This window comes from Myotis brandtii, unplaced genomic scaffold, assembly GCF_000412655.1.
Source record: "Myotis brandtii unplaced genomic scaffold, ASM41265v1 scaffold120, whole genome shotgun sequence".
Lineage (NCBI taxonomy): Eukaryota > Metazoa > Chordata > Mammalia > Chiroptera > Vespertilionidae > Myotis > Myotis brandtii.
Genome location: NW_005354174.1, coordinates 1,436,839 through 1,451,275, shown reverse-complemented (window position 1 = coordinate 1,451,275; position 14,437 = coordinate 1,436,839). Strand labels below are relative to the sequence as shown.

General features: G+C 36.1%; 1 protein-coding gene across 5 annotated transcripts in view; it reads right to left on the bottom strand.

Moving 5' to 3' along the window:
• BCAS3 (breast carcinoma amplified sequence 3) overlaps window positions 1–14,437 on the bottom strand; it is a 463,383-nt gene that overhangs the window by 405,942 nt on the left and 43,004 nt on the right. The window lies entirely within an intron of this gene.

Here is a 14,437-nt window from a genome sequence, read left to right as displayed (position 1 = left end):
TTCATGCAGTATAAATAGTAGCATGTACTCTCCATGATGCCTAATGGAGTCATCACTCTCCCATACTGTAATCCTCCAAATTGTAGAGGATTAACTTTTTATATATAAAATTGTGTTTATTTGCATGTACAATAGAGAGAATGACGTTACACACACCTGTTCTACAGCATTTAACAGAATGCAGCATGGTGATTGAAATGAAAACCAGCTAGCCAAATCCATCAAATATAAAAACTACTGCAATCCTGTTGCAAAGTCCTTTTGTTAAACTCCTTTTATGCTAAATCCTTTTAATTCTGTCCTATAACACTAAAACATTTATAAAAAGCTTAAAATCCTAATAAATCGCACAATTAAAGTAATGAAAATGGGCTTGCCCACCAAGTCACAACTCCTCTCCCCCTCAAAAACATTCAAGACAGTTTGCATGTCAGAAAATGTTAAATAATACCCCTCACCATACATGCCATTGTAAACTCATTTAAACCAATGAGTTTAAGCTCATAAATCAGCCTTAAGGATTTCAAGATAGCAAATAGAAACCACTTCTGTGAGGATCCAAAAGCAAATCCAGATGCAAATAAAAATCCAACTGATAATGAAATATTCCAACTCTGCTCTTTTGATGTTGTGGATGATGCCTTAAGTATAAATATTTTACACAGAAGTATGCTAATAGTAATAAATTCTAAATGCAAAAATCTTCTGCAGAAAGATTCTAATGAACAACTTAATGCATTGTATCCGTTAAACCATTTCCAAATCTTCCATTTTTTATTTACTTGAAATAATTATTTTAGAAAATATTTAATTCTGTTTGTCTACATCCAGTTTTCCTCATAGATTCTCTTAATGTGAGCTTAAAGTTGTAGTCATATATTACAGGTCTAAATTTTGGCTAAAAGATATGATTCTGTTGTCAATTTACAGTCAGATTTTTCCCACTAAAAATTTCTATTTTCTTACAAAATTTTCCATTGTGTGCTATAAAGCAATCTCCATTATGAACTAGATAATCTTCATATAAGTCTCTTACCTAAGCAGAAGAATTTTTAAAGACAGGATATGAAGTGGAAAATGAGATGAGGCAGGAAAAATAGGAAAATAGATGCACACGTTGCTGGTACCATCAACCAACCACAGGAAAGAGCAACAGGACAGAAATCTTACTGCCTTGAACAGTTTTACCTAAATATGATTACCAAAGACATCTTTGCCACTTGCCTGAAATAGCCAAAATATGTATATACATTTTAGCCTCCACAGTGACTTCAAATAGTTTAAAATATTAAAGACAACATTTTTTCATTATTACTAGCTTTATTACCTTCCTCTGTATGTTAAAATGTTCCGTATGTGAAGTATCCCTTAACATTTAACGGCACTATATTATTTCACTTTGATAATCAGGCTTCTTATGCTCTCGCACAGATGAGACTCATCAGGCATTAAGGAGCACAAGATTACAAACCATCCATATGACAGAGGAGTAAACTGATAGTAAGAAAAGTTAAATAACTTGCCCAATAAATGCCACATGTGACCCTGAAAGACAGCCCAGAATTCCTCCCTCTGCTCACTTAAAAAAAAAAAAAAAAAAGTACTGTTATATAAAATCACGATCAACTTCTCCACTTACAAAAAAATACTGACAAAGGCTAATGTACTTAATTCCTTAAGCTTTAATTTTCTCATCTGCAAAGTAGGGATAAGTACCAATACCTCACCTAGAATTGTGAGAATTATAAAAAATAATAAATGCAATGGACTATAAGCAAGGTGCTGAAACAGAGAGAACTCAATAAACTTAATGCAATTATTTTGTTGCTGGCAACTGTAACATGGTGAATCCATTCATCTTCTTTTCTGGTGAAGAAAAAATAAATACTGTTCACACCCTTGACTCTTTTCTTGCTCTTTCTTCCATGATGCCAGTATTCCTGCACCTTGCTCACCCACACGGAAATATGCCAAGCACACACCTGCCTCAGGAATGCTGAACTTTCTCTTCTTTCTCCTGGGCATAAATACCCAGTTATGCCCTAGTCATCTATCTTCTCTAATTTTTTAGTTCATTCTCAAATATTTTTCAATAAGAAAGAGATTAAGCTACATCATGCTCTAGGTCCCTAACTGATTTATTTTTTTTCAAAGCACTTGACAGAAAGAAGTTAAGTTAATCTCATATTATACACATTCTAGTAATTTATTTGTCTCAGTGCATTCAAATGACTCAAACTCCATGACACAAAAAGACTTGTATGAGAACGTTCACAACAGATTTATTCATAATACCTCAAAACTATACTCAACCCAAATTCCACCAACAGAAAAATGAATAATTTAGTATATTAATAGAATGGAATACTACTCCACAATAAAAAGGAAAGATACATTAATACACACAACATCATCAAGAACAGGGAAAATGCCCTAACCGGTTTGGCTCAGTGGATAGAGCATTGACCTGCGGTCTCAAGGGTCCCAGGTTCGATTCTGGTCAATGGCATGTACCTTGGTTGAGGAGACATCCCCAGTGAGGAGTGTGCAGGAGGCAGCTGATCGATGTTTCTCTCTCATCGATGTTTCTAACTCTCTATCTCTCTCCCTTCCTCTCTGTAAAAAATCAATAAAATATATTTTTAAAAAAACAGGAAAACCTATTTCCTCTAAAGTAAAGAAATAAGACAGTACATGCCACTGGAGTAGATGATTTATAACCTGATTCTGAAGTTTAAGTGCCACATCTGTAAAATGGAGATTTTACCTAACTTGCACATAGCAAATGATTAATAAATGGTAGCTATTACAATAAAGTAAAATAAAAATGAAGGCATTCTGGAGAACTGATGTAAAAAAATTAGTGAAATCACACAAATCTTTAACGATAAATTAAACATAGAAGTAACAATTATGAGCGTCTCTCAATGCTATAAGTTATTTGAAAGGATGTAACACATAAACTGAAATAGAATTAAAATCATCCCTCCTCAGCAGGAATTTCTGGACTGCTCAGAAAACTAGTACACATGAAATACGAAGGAAAGTAAACGATAGGCATTAGATTCTCTCTTGAAGGACCCAAAAAGTTCATAGAGATCATCTTTGCTTGGTTGATCAGAAAGTTTTCACAAAGAATGCCAAACTGGAATTAAGGTTTAAAGGATAAGAATATTTGGGTGAGGAGAGGAAAAAATAAAACATAAAGACAAGAAAATACAGCCCCGCCGGGTTGGCTCAGTGGTTGTGTGTTAACCTATGAACCAGAAGGTCATGGTTCCATTCCCAGTCGGGGCACATGCCGGGGTTGTGGGCTCGATCCCCAGTAGGGGGCATGCAGGAGGCAGTGGATCAATGACTCTCATCACTCAAGTTTCTATTTCTCTCTACCTTTTCCTTCCTCTCTGAAATCAATAAAAATATTTTTTTTAAAAAAAAGACAAGAAAATACAAATGTCTAGTACAACTGGAGAAGGGCATATTCAATTGACTAACAGATTCTTGTATATGCCCTCAACTGTGATAGAACCTGAAACCTTGGCGAATTGGGACAACTCTCCAACCAACTGAGCTACCTGGCTAGGCAGCTCACTATAAACTTTTTTGTTGTTGTTGTTGTTGTTCCTAAGATTTATTCAAGAACTCATACAATGTGCCAGATAAATGAGTTTTAATCCTCATCTTCCTCCCCTTCTTTATTGTGCTTAATTAGGAAGTAAAGCAATTCCTAACTCTCTTGACTATTAACAACTACAAGCAACAAATTATGTTGATTATTCTTCTTCAAATATTTCTTGGTGAGATATTTCAAATACCTTTTGGGAAAAGGCACCGTGAAGTTACAGTGATCTTGCTCTTGCTTCTTTCAAGGTTACAACCCTTCTACTGAGATTATCAGCTTTTTCAATAACTTTTATTCTCTTCTAAAGAAATCGCTCAAAATTGGCAATTTCATCATCTACTGGATGGGTGCGGTTAAGGGTAAACTTTAGAATCTGCTTCTCTTTTTTTTTTTTTTTCAGCCTCCCTTTGCCACATCTTTTTCACAGGTGCCACGGTGGCAACGGAGGCAGTAAAAGTTCACTGTAAACATCTTAATTCTCATTTGTGATTTCCATGTCTGACCCAGTAAAAAACTCCATATTCTGTTTCCCTTGCTTGCATCTTTTTCATCTCCACATAGGGCACTGAGTACAAAGAATTCGACCATTAATAATCCCTTGCTTCATTTCTCTTCAATGGTGTAGACCTCTTGTTTATATTTTAATCATATAATAAACACCTATGGACCCATCACCGGAGATGAGAAAACATGACCAACACTTTTCATTTACTTGCATATTCATACATCATAAACCCTGTCCCTACATTTTGTGCTTCTCACTCCTTTGCAGACACACAGTTGTATTGTTATTTTTCACATACATTTTAAAATAAGGGTTTTCTGGTTGTTTCTGTTAAATATAAAGGTATATAAATTCTCTTGGGTTCAAATAAAATTCTCTCCATATTCCACCACAAGTGAAAATTCCAAACCCATATATTAAAGTAAACCCATATATACATAAAACGTGCAAGACACAGTAACAGCAACAAATTGGAAAATTTCAATGAAACTAGGTTAAAAAGTAGGTGCCAAGAAGATACCTCAAATGATAACAACTGAGGCCCAATCCTCTTGCTTTTAAGACTAAAAGAATCACAGGCAAAAGGGGAGAAAAAAACAAGATGCCATTCTCTGAAAGGCAAGAATCATAGTAGTCCCTTGATGATAGTCAGAGGGGAGGGAAAGTTTAAGCCTTCTTTACCTATTCATGAGATCAAAAGAAATAAAGGAATCCCTTGGTGTTTTTATCATTTTCTTTTGCAACTACATCTGGCACCAGACAGAAAACAACACAATTAAAGATATAATACCTCTTGAAATTCTTCTATAATGCTTGCACCTTTTAAAGGATCCATGATTCAACTTCTCCAAAGTAAATTAAATTTTAAACTACCCTACAAAATCCATTACCAATTTATTTGTTTTCTTTATTTACAAAAATTCATATGAAACTACCCAGAACTTATAATTAAAGCACATTGTTGAACTTCTGCATCCAGCCATAATGGATGAACAGGGATTGGATTTACCCTCCTGCTAGAAAATGTAAGAAACAGATCAAATGTATGAAAAGACAGTTTCCAGACACAGAACAGCAGGTAGTATGGGACAGTGATCCTTGAGACAAGGGTAACAATTGATATGAGCCCTATGAATGCCTCAACGTACTTCTCATTTATTTAAGTATTGTCAATGGCTGCTTCTGCACTATAGTGACAGAGGTGAATAGTTGTGACAGATGCCCACAAGCCTAAAATATCTCCACCTGGCCCTTTCAGAATATGTTTTCACACCCCTGCCTTAGACTAAAGGCTGTTCTAGACATACCAAACAAAAAGCCAAGTAATTTAAATGTACCCCAGAACCAAGACCAACAATATTTAAAGGAATACAAAACAGCAACCCTGAGCAACATTAAATTCACAATGTGTAGCACCTAAACAAATATTTCAAGCATGTAAGTATGCAATGCAATTTGACCCATATTAATGAGATAAATCAATCAACAGAACAGAGTGACATTTGCACTACTATGAAAAGCATACTCCATTTATTCAAGAAGGTAGAGGAAAGTGCAAGCATGTTAACAAGACATTGGGGGGGAAAAGAACAAAAAAACAAGACATTGGAGATCTCTCCATATACATGCATGCACATGAGTACGTGCACAACTTCTAAAAATGGAAAATACAGTGTTTGAAATGAAAAATACATTGGATAGGTAAATGATATATTAGATTCTGCAGAAGAAAATTAGAAAACATGAAGAAGTAACTATAGAAACTACTGGAAACACAAATGGAAAAAAAGACTAGGAAAATATGGACATATATAATTTAATTTTTAAATGTCACCCCAATAAATTAAATTTTTAAAAATATTTTAATGAACAGAATATTAGTGAGTTGTGAATCAGAATCAAGTGGGCTAAAATACATGTAAAGAAGGAAAAAGAAAAAGATATTTGAATATACACTGAGAAAGACACTGTCAAGAGAGTAAGACAAGCCAAGGCTGGGAAAAACTATTTCTAAATTATATATATATGATAAAAGTCTGTTGTCTAAAACATACAAAGAGGCCCTGGCCAGGTAGCTCAGTTGGTTAGAGCGTCGAACCCAAATGCCAAGGTTGCAGGTCTGATTCCCGGTCAGGACACGTACAAGAAACAACCAATGAATGCATAAATAAGTGAAACAAATATCTCTCTGGCTCTCCCTTCCTTTTTCTAAGCATGTACTTGGTGAGGATTTTTTTTTAAGGTATGATTTTGATAATTCAAAGTATAATTTCAGATGGCTGTTCTCATTTTTTTATTTGACAACCTAAGGGGAAAAAATAGACAGGTATTGCATTTTTTAAAAATTCTTGTTGCACACTTGTTAAAAAAAAATCACTGAGCTAGCAGAATGTCTAAAATCTCTAACACCGACAACAAAAAAATGAATCAATTGTACAAAGAAGACTTTATCATCCTAAATGATTTTGTTCCCGACTACAGAATGGCAAAATATATAAAGAAGACACTGAAAAAAGGTTACAAGAAGAATACACATTTGGGATATTTGAATAACTATCTATATCTACACTAATAAAAGAGAAACATGCAAATTGGTGTCACTCTGCTACGTCCACCAGCCAATCAGAGTGACTATGCAAATTAACCCAACAAAGACGGCGGTTAATCGAGGAACTGGAAAAAAAAAATAAAGGCTGGGAGCAGCTGGAGCGGAGAAGCCAATCCTTGCTGCTGCGGCCACAGCGGAGAAGCCAAGCCTTGCTGTGGTCGCAGCGGAGAAGCCAAGCCTCGCTGCAGCTGGACCAAAGGCCTGGATCCCAGGTGCCGGAGGAAAACTGGTGCCAGCAGCCAGGGGAAGGAAGGCCTATTACGCAAATCTTCGTGCAATGCACCTCTAGTATATATATAAAACCCTAATATGCAAATAGACCGAATGGCGGAACAACCAAACAACCAGTCGCTATGACGTGTGCTGACCACCAGGGGGTGCACGCAGAACATAGCGGGCGTTGGCAGCAGGCAGTAGAGCACAAAACATGGAGGGCGATGGCCGCGGCGGGATGGTAAAGCAGGTGAGCGGGGGTACCAGACCAAGGCAGGGCGAGCCTCTGGTGGTTACTAAAAATTCTTTGCTCCTGTGTGCCGTAGTCCCGCCCGGCGCTCACACCCACTACCAGTGCTGGAGCCTCCCCTCACACCCGTTGCCGGCCCCGATTGCTAGTTGCCATCAGTAGGTGCAAGCAGTGGCTGCTGGCCCCAACCGCCCCTCAGGGCTTCTCCACCTCCCCCTGCTCCTGAGGGGCGATCAGGGCCAGTAGCCACCACTCGCACCTCTGCTGGCATTGACCCCAATTGCTCCCCTTCAGCGGGAGTGGGGGCAGCGGGAGTGGTGGCGGCAGGAGCAGGGCTGCCGGCAGAGAGCGCAGAGGATGGGCCAAGACCCACCCCTGTGTCCACCACAGCCTCACAGCCCACAGTTCCTTTCAAGGTGCACGAATTCGTGCACTGGGCCCCTGATATATATATAACTAGTAGAATAAGCATAAAGATAACCTGTATGGATACAGAAGAATGGAACGAGATAAGCCATTTTCTGGGCCATAAAATAAAACAAAGCACTTAACAGAATAGGAGTCTATATAAACTATGTCTTCTGATGACAATAAGATTAAATTAGAAATTAATAAAGAAAAGATATCAGGAAAAGCATTCAAAATTTAAAAAAAACAAATATCCTTTTAAATAACCCATGAGTCATGAACAAAATCACAAGTTAACCAAAAAAAGTGTCTAAGTTAATAAAAAAAAAAAAAGAAAGAAAGAAAGAAAGAAAAACAAAAATCACAAACTATAAAAGAAAAAATCTACAACTTGGAAACTAAAAATTTTAATGTAAAAACTCCTGAAAATTAAAAAGGTTTGTTTTTGAAAAGCCTAAATGTACTCTCTGTGGGAGGATGCTGATAATGGAGGAGGATTTGCAGGTGTACAGATAGAAGGGTATAAAGGAAATCTCGGTATCTTCTGCTCAATTTTGCTGTGAACCTAAAGCTGCTCATAGTTAACATTTTAAGGAATTGCCAAGCTGTTTTCCAGTGGCTGTTCTATCTTACATTCTCATAAGTCATGTATGATAGTTCCAATTAGTCCACATCCTCACCAACACTTACTATCCCTCTTTTGTGTACAGCCATTTTAGTGGGTGCGAAGTGGACAAGGGGACTTTTTACAGTGATGGAAAGGCTTTCTATTTTGATTGTGTAGTAATAACATAACTGGATCCATCTGGCAAAACTCATCAAATTATATAAAGTAATGGCTTTCATTGCATGTAAAATTATTTCTCAATAAAGCTGAATGTTTTTAAAAGACTTCCTTAAAATAACTATGACTTAGAAAATAATGAGTTTTCCCTTTCACACCTAGGAATGTGTTATGATAAATGAACACAGATTTCCAAGACCACAACTTGTCCAATTCACTAAGACACCCACATTCTTTTTTACAGTTCTACAGTAAAAAGCATTTAAACTGTACTGATAATAATCAGCATCTCCATTACAAGTCTGTTTATTTGGGTCACAATCATTAAGCTCACATGTAATTTAGTTGCTTCATGTTACACCTTTGTTTTTATCTGATTCAAGATATCCGTCACTAACCCTTTTGAAGTACTTTTAATAGTTTATAGAGAGTCCTGTTAAAGGGAAGCGACATTTCTTTTAAAGGGCTGATTTAATTTAGGGTGAACGTAACTTGAATAGACTGCAGCTGTCTTTGTGACATACCTTATCCTGACAGCTTAAAAATTTTTAATGTAGTTATGTAGGATAATGACTTCCCTATATACTGTCCCCATATTGACTATTTTTAGTGCTCTTCACCTTTAGACTAAACAACCAAAGACTCCAAGTACAATGAAAACACTAGGGCAACTGAAGATATTTTAGACCTTCAAAATAGAAGAAAAGGTGGAAAAACAGAGCTACTTTATACATATTTCAATGAATACACAACTGTCAGATTTCTGCAGAGACATAGCCTAGAAACACCTCGATTTGGTAAAAACGGTTTCCCTATAATACTGGAAAAATCAAATACTGGGAGACAAGTGAGGCCTAAATGTTTAAGAGGCAAGCTTTAAACTTCAAATCCCAGATCCACCACTTATCGACTATGTGTCTTTATGCCAGTTACCTACCCTCTTTGAGCTCCAAGTCTCACCAATGAACTAGGACAGTGGTCGGCAAACTGCGGCTCTCGAGCCACATGCGGCTCTTTGGCCCCTTGAGTGTGGCTCTTCCACAAAATACCACGTGCAGGCGCGCACGTACATTGCGATTGAAACTTCATGGCCCATGCGCAGAAGTCGCTATTTGCCGACCACGGGTCAGGGGTCAGGTCTGGATGCTTGCCTCTCTCCATGTGCCCCACTGCCCTCTCTTTACACACAGACCCAGGAGCTGGAGATCTGTGCAGGCTGCCCAGTTACATGATGAAGACAGACATTCTGGGGAGACTGTCCACAACAGACTGGAAACAACAAGCACAGGTCTTGCCAAGTGAGAATAAAAATACCATGCTGAGGAATAACAAACAGCTCTCATAGCACAGCTGGTCTGCTTGAAGAGTTCATGGTTAACAGTTTAGTAACATGCAAACACCACAGTCAAACAGCAGGAGTTCCCAAGATAGCAGAGAAACAGGAACCCACCCCAAAGGATGAGGATAGTAAAATGTTAAAACTCCGCCCATCCACATGGCCAAGGACAGGGAACAAATAAACCATGACATCCTGTTAGAGGGGGATTCACAGAGAAGGCAGAATCCTGGAATTAGAAAGAAAAGAAAAAATGCAAGATATAATAGATGAAGGCTAAGTACTGTACCAACTTTGTATAGTTAAGAAGCTGTGTATCTTCAAAATGATCTTGACAATAAAAATCTGACACTAAAACAACAAAAAAAGACAAACAAACCAAACAAGATGAACAGAACATATGTTCCCCAGTCATAATTTATCTAAGTACCACGCCTGGCCAAATTTTATAGAAACCTAAATTATCCCAAGTAGTAAAGGCACCAATGATAAAGACTACGTGTTATGAAAAAAACACACAAAGCAAACTGAGACGTAATTAGAGCAGAAAACATTATGAAAGCCTAAATCTCACAGTTTGGCCATTTAAAATGTCAATAAGACGGTCCCCTCTTTGCAAGATACTGGTGTTGACTGTAAGCAATACATTTGGAAGGTTGCTAGTGTTTTGGCAGGAAAAAAAAATTTATCGCAGACCTTCTTGGAGAACCTAGTCAAAATTTCTGATTTCATCCAGCTGAACAAATCAAACTCTTACTTGAACATGCTAAAAAACACGTTTAAGTTGTGTGAAAAGGATGAAACCGGTAGTTGTACCTTAAGAAATATAAGGAAAACTAGGAAACCTATTTGAAAATTGACCAAAAAAATAAGCAAATGAAAAAAGGTTTAACAACTCTAAAGTTGTTCTACTCATGTTTGTTTCTAGAAAAATAATTTCAGCCATTCATATCATTAAAAACCAGAAACAATTAGTATTTTTAACTGTATGGCTGGACTGCGTACAATATTACAAGCTTCAGAAAATAGTTGGCATTTATACTCCAGTAGGAAAAACTAGGATGGATTTTAAGATTTCTTAAACTTTTAATATTGAGATGTGAAATTGCAAATTCCTTGTATAACAGAACAAAAAAATCATAGCAGCTTTTCAGCAGTAAGTCACAATAAAATAATCTAGAAAAAATAAGCCAAGTTGGCTAATCACAATCACTGTTTTGGATGAGTACCGAAATCTGGCTCATAGATACTTGGGAATCCATCTATTCTCAGAATAAAGGCCCTAGCTTATAAGAATTTATTCTAACCTGTTCTTATATGGAGAAAGTTCAGATACTCAGTACATTGGACTCTTAAGAATAACAACTATGGTTGAATCTGCATTTCTAAAAAAAAAAAGTGTTACCCATGTGGTCACTAACAAATGATTTTAAAATTATTTTTAGACAAAAGTATAGTTCTAGCCCTAGCCGGTTTGGCTCAGTGGATAAAGCGTCAGCCTGCAGACTGAAGAGTCCCAGGTTCGATTCCGGTCAAGGGTACATGCCCGGGTTGCAGGCTCAATCCCCAGTAGGGGGCGTGCAGGAGGCAGCCGATCAATGATTCTCTCTCATTATTGATGCTTCTATCCCTCTCTCCTTCTCCCTACCTCTCTGAAATCAATGAAAATTTAAATTTAAATTTAAAAAAATTTAGTTCTAGTTTCTCTTTTGTAAAATACTGAATAAATTCACTTTGGGGGCATCATTCATATTCCACATACCATGCAAGGCACTGCATAGAATATGCTGCTGCTGTGATTCCAAATAAATACATTATATTAGAGGAAGGACCATAACATAAAACAAATTTAAAATATATATATGAATAAATAATTTCACATATTTCTTTCTAATATTTACAGCTTTTATTTATTTTTCTTGCCTTATTATAATAATCAGGGCCTGCATTCTTTGGTAAATAGAAGTTGTGATAGAAGCCATCCCAAACTAACAGGAAAGTATTTAATATATCACTATTGAGTATGATGTTGGCTTTAGATTTTTTTATGGATAATCTTTATCATACTGATGATGTTTCTTTCTATACCTAATTGCCTGAAAGGTTTCTTTTTTTATCATAAATGGCTATTAAAGTTTATCAATAGTTTTTTCCCGCTTCTATTGAGATGATCTTACAGTTTTCTTCTTCATTCTATTGATATGGTGAATTACACTGAATGATTTTCAAATGTTAACCAATGTTGTAGTCCTGGAATATCTGTAACTTGGTCCTGATGTGTAATTCTTTTCATATATCACTGGATTCTATTTGGTAATAATTATATGTAAATTATACCAAGGAAAAAAGGAGAGGGAAAGGGAAATGGGGGGAAGGAGGGAGGGATGTGTGGGTATGAAAAGATGAGGATAAAAGAATTACCAAGAAAAGAAAATCATGACAGCAGAGTAGAATTATTTAATAGAAGTGTTAGTAATCCTCATTGAGACAATCTCGCAAAAGAACAAAAAACAAACTACCTTTTAATTAATCATTATAGGGGATGTAAGTGTCAAATAATACAAGTACCAGAAAGAGAGAACCAAAAGAAAACAGAGGAAAATAAATTATCAAAAAAGCAATTTAAGAAATTTCCTCAAAATTATGTATAGTCTTTACATTTCCACACTGAAGGAGCTCAGGACAATACATGAACCAAGAAACAAAACTGAAAATGAAAAGTTTCAGAATCCTGGATGCCACAGAGAAAAATAAGCCAATTACAAAGAAAAAGGTATCAACATGGCTTCAGATTCTTCAACCATAACACTAGACCAATGCCTTCAAAATTCTGAAGTAACATTATTTAAAAACAAGTATTGTTCGCCAAAGTATCAACCAAGAATATGGAAGAATAAAGACATCTACAGACAAACAAGAGTTACCACAAATCAGCACCAGCCAGTGAGGCTCAGTTAATTGAGTGTTGGCCCATGCACCACTATGTCACTGGTTCAATTCCTGGTCAGGGCACATGCCCTGCTTGCAGACTATATTCCCAGTAGGAGGGATGTAGGAGGCAACCAATTGATGTTTTTCTCTCTTTCTCTCCCCCATCTTTTCCTCCCTCCTTCCCTCTCACTTTGTCCCTTTCTAAAAAAAAAAAAAAATCATAACATATTTTAAAAAGATCTAACACAAATCCTTTTTTCAGGAAAGTTCTTAAGGCCTTCATTCCATCAAAAGGAACACATAAAGCAAAATGGACAAAAGGTACTCATTTTTCCATTATAAATCGTATGTGATCAGTTGCATTATAACTTTAATGAAGACAAATCTAAAAAAATTAACCAAATACAATAAAGGAGACATGTAATTTTTGCAAGTCATAACAGAACATTTAGCTACCAAGTATATGAAATTATATTTTAAATTTGATATTTTTTAAAGTAAGCATATTACAGTAGATGGAAGAATCTTTTTTCAATCAAAGTAAATTAAACATATTCAAATTCTACTAGTAATATTAACGTTTATAGCTTTATACTCTCTCATGAAGTATCTGCCCAAAGCAAAAGTTGAAAAAGTTGAAGAACTGACATAGACAAAAGAGCTTCATAAATGAAATGAAGGAAGAAAAATTTGCCTCTGTCAATTACATACAAAAGAAACAGACTTAGAACAGTCCTTCAGTAATAAAGTTTTTCTTGATTCTAACCATCCAAAGAAAAAGCTGACTATTCAAAAAAATAAATAAATAATGTTCTTTGTCAAAAGATTTCACCAAAACATAAATACAACAGAAACTGGAGCAAGAGAGTGAGAGTGCAAAGGAGAGACAGAGAAAAAGAGAGCTGAAATCTGTATATGCCATAAAATTCAAAAACAAGGAGAAAAATCTCCACGTGACTTCAGGATACTATTGTCTTACTACCTTCACCTTCTCATTTCAATTGAAATTTAATGGTGACTTCAGGATACTATTGTCTTACTACCTTCACCTTTCACCTTCTCATTTCAATTGAAATTTAATCACCACATTAATCCTAACATTACTACTCACATGGTTATTTTAATAAACATCATTCTCACCAATTTAGAGAATTAACTGTTTAAAAAAATATTAGGAGGAAGATTTCCCAACTTCTGGATAATTTTTAAAAACATAAATTAAATATTTTAATATCCTTTTTTAAAACATTTCAAAGTATGCAAATAATATTAGTAGGATTGTTTTTGGTGCACATGCTAAAATGCTGAGTGAACACAGGCAAGTTAATGAGAAAATACAACCCTTAGGAAGCTCAAATCATTAAAGAGTCAGGAGTTACTTAGGCATCCAAATAGCAGATTTAATTTTAAAATGTACTTAATTCTGTAAAAAGTAAAAATAAAATATGATATTTAAATACAACATTAAGAAGTATTCGTTATTAAAGCAGAGATCCAAGGTCAAAAGCCAGAAACTGTACTTCTGACATAGCTGGAAATGCAGAGAGCAGACTCCTCTCTAATCAAGATAATGATGAAAAACCAAGCTCTCCAAGGCAGGCAGTGTAACTGCAAAAAGGAGCAAAGACACAAGAACAACAGAGACTTGGGGAATACCCAGAGAAGAAAGCTAAACCAGAAACATAACAAAAGCGGCACAGTCAGCAAGGAAGGGACCTGGGAGGAGCGATGCCATGAAAACCAGGAGAGAAGAGGCATTCAGGAAAGAGCCAGCCAAGTC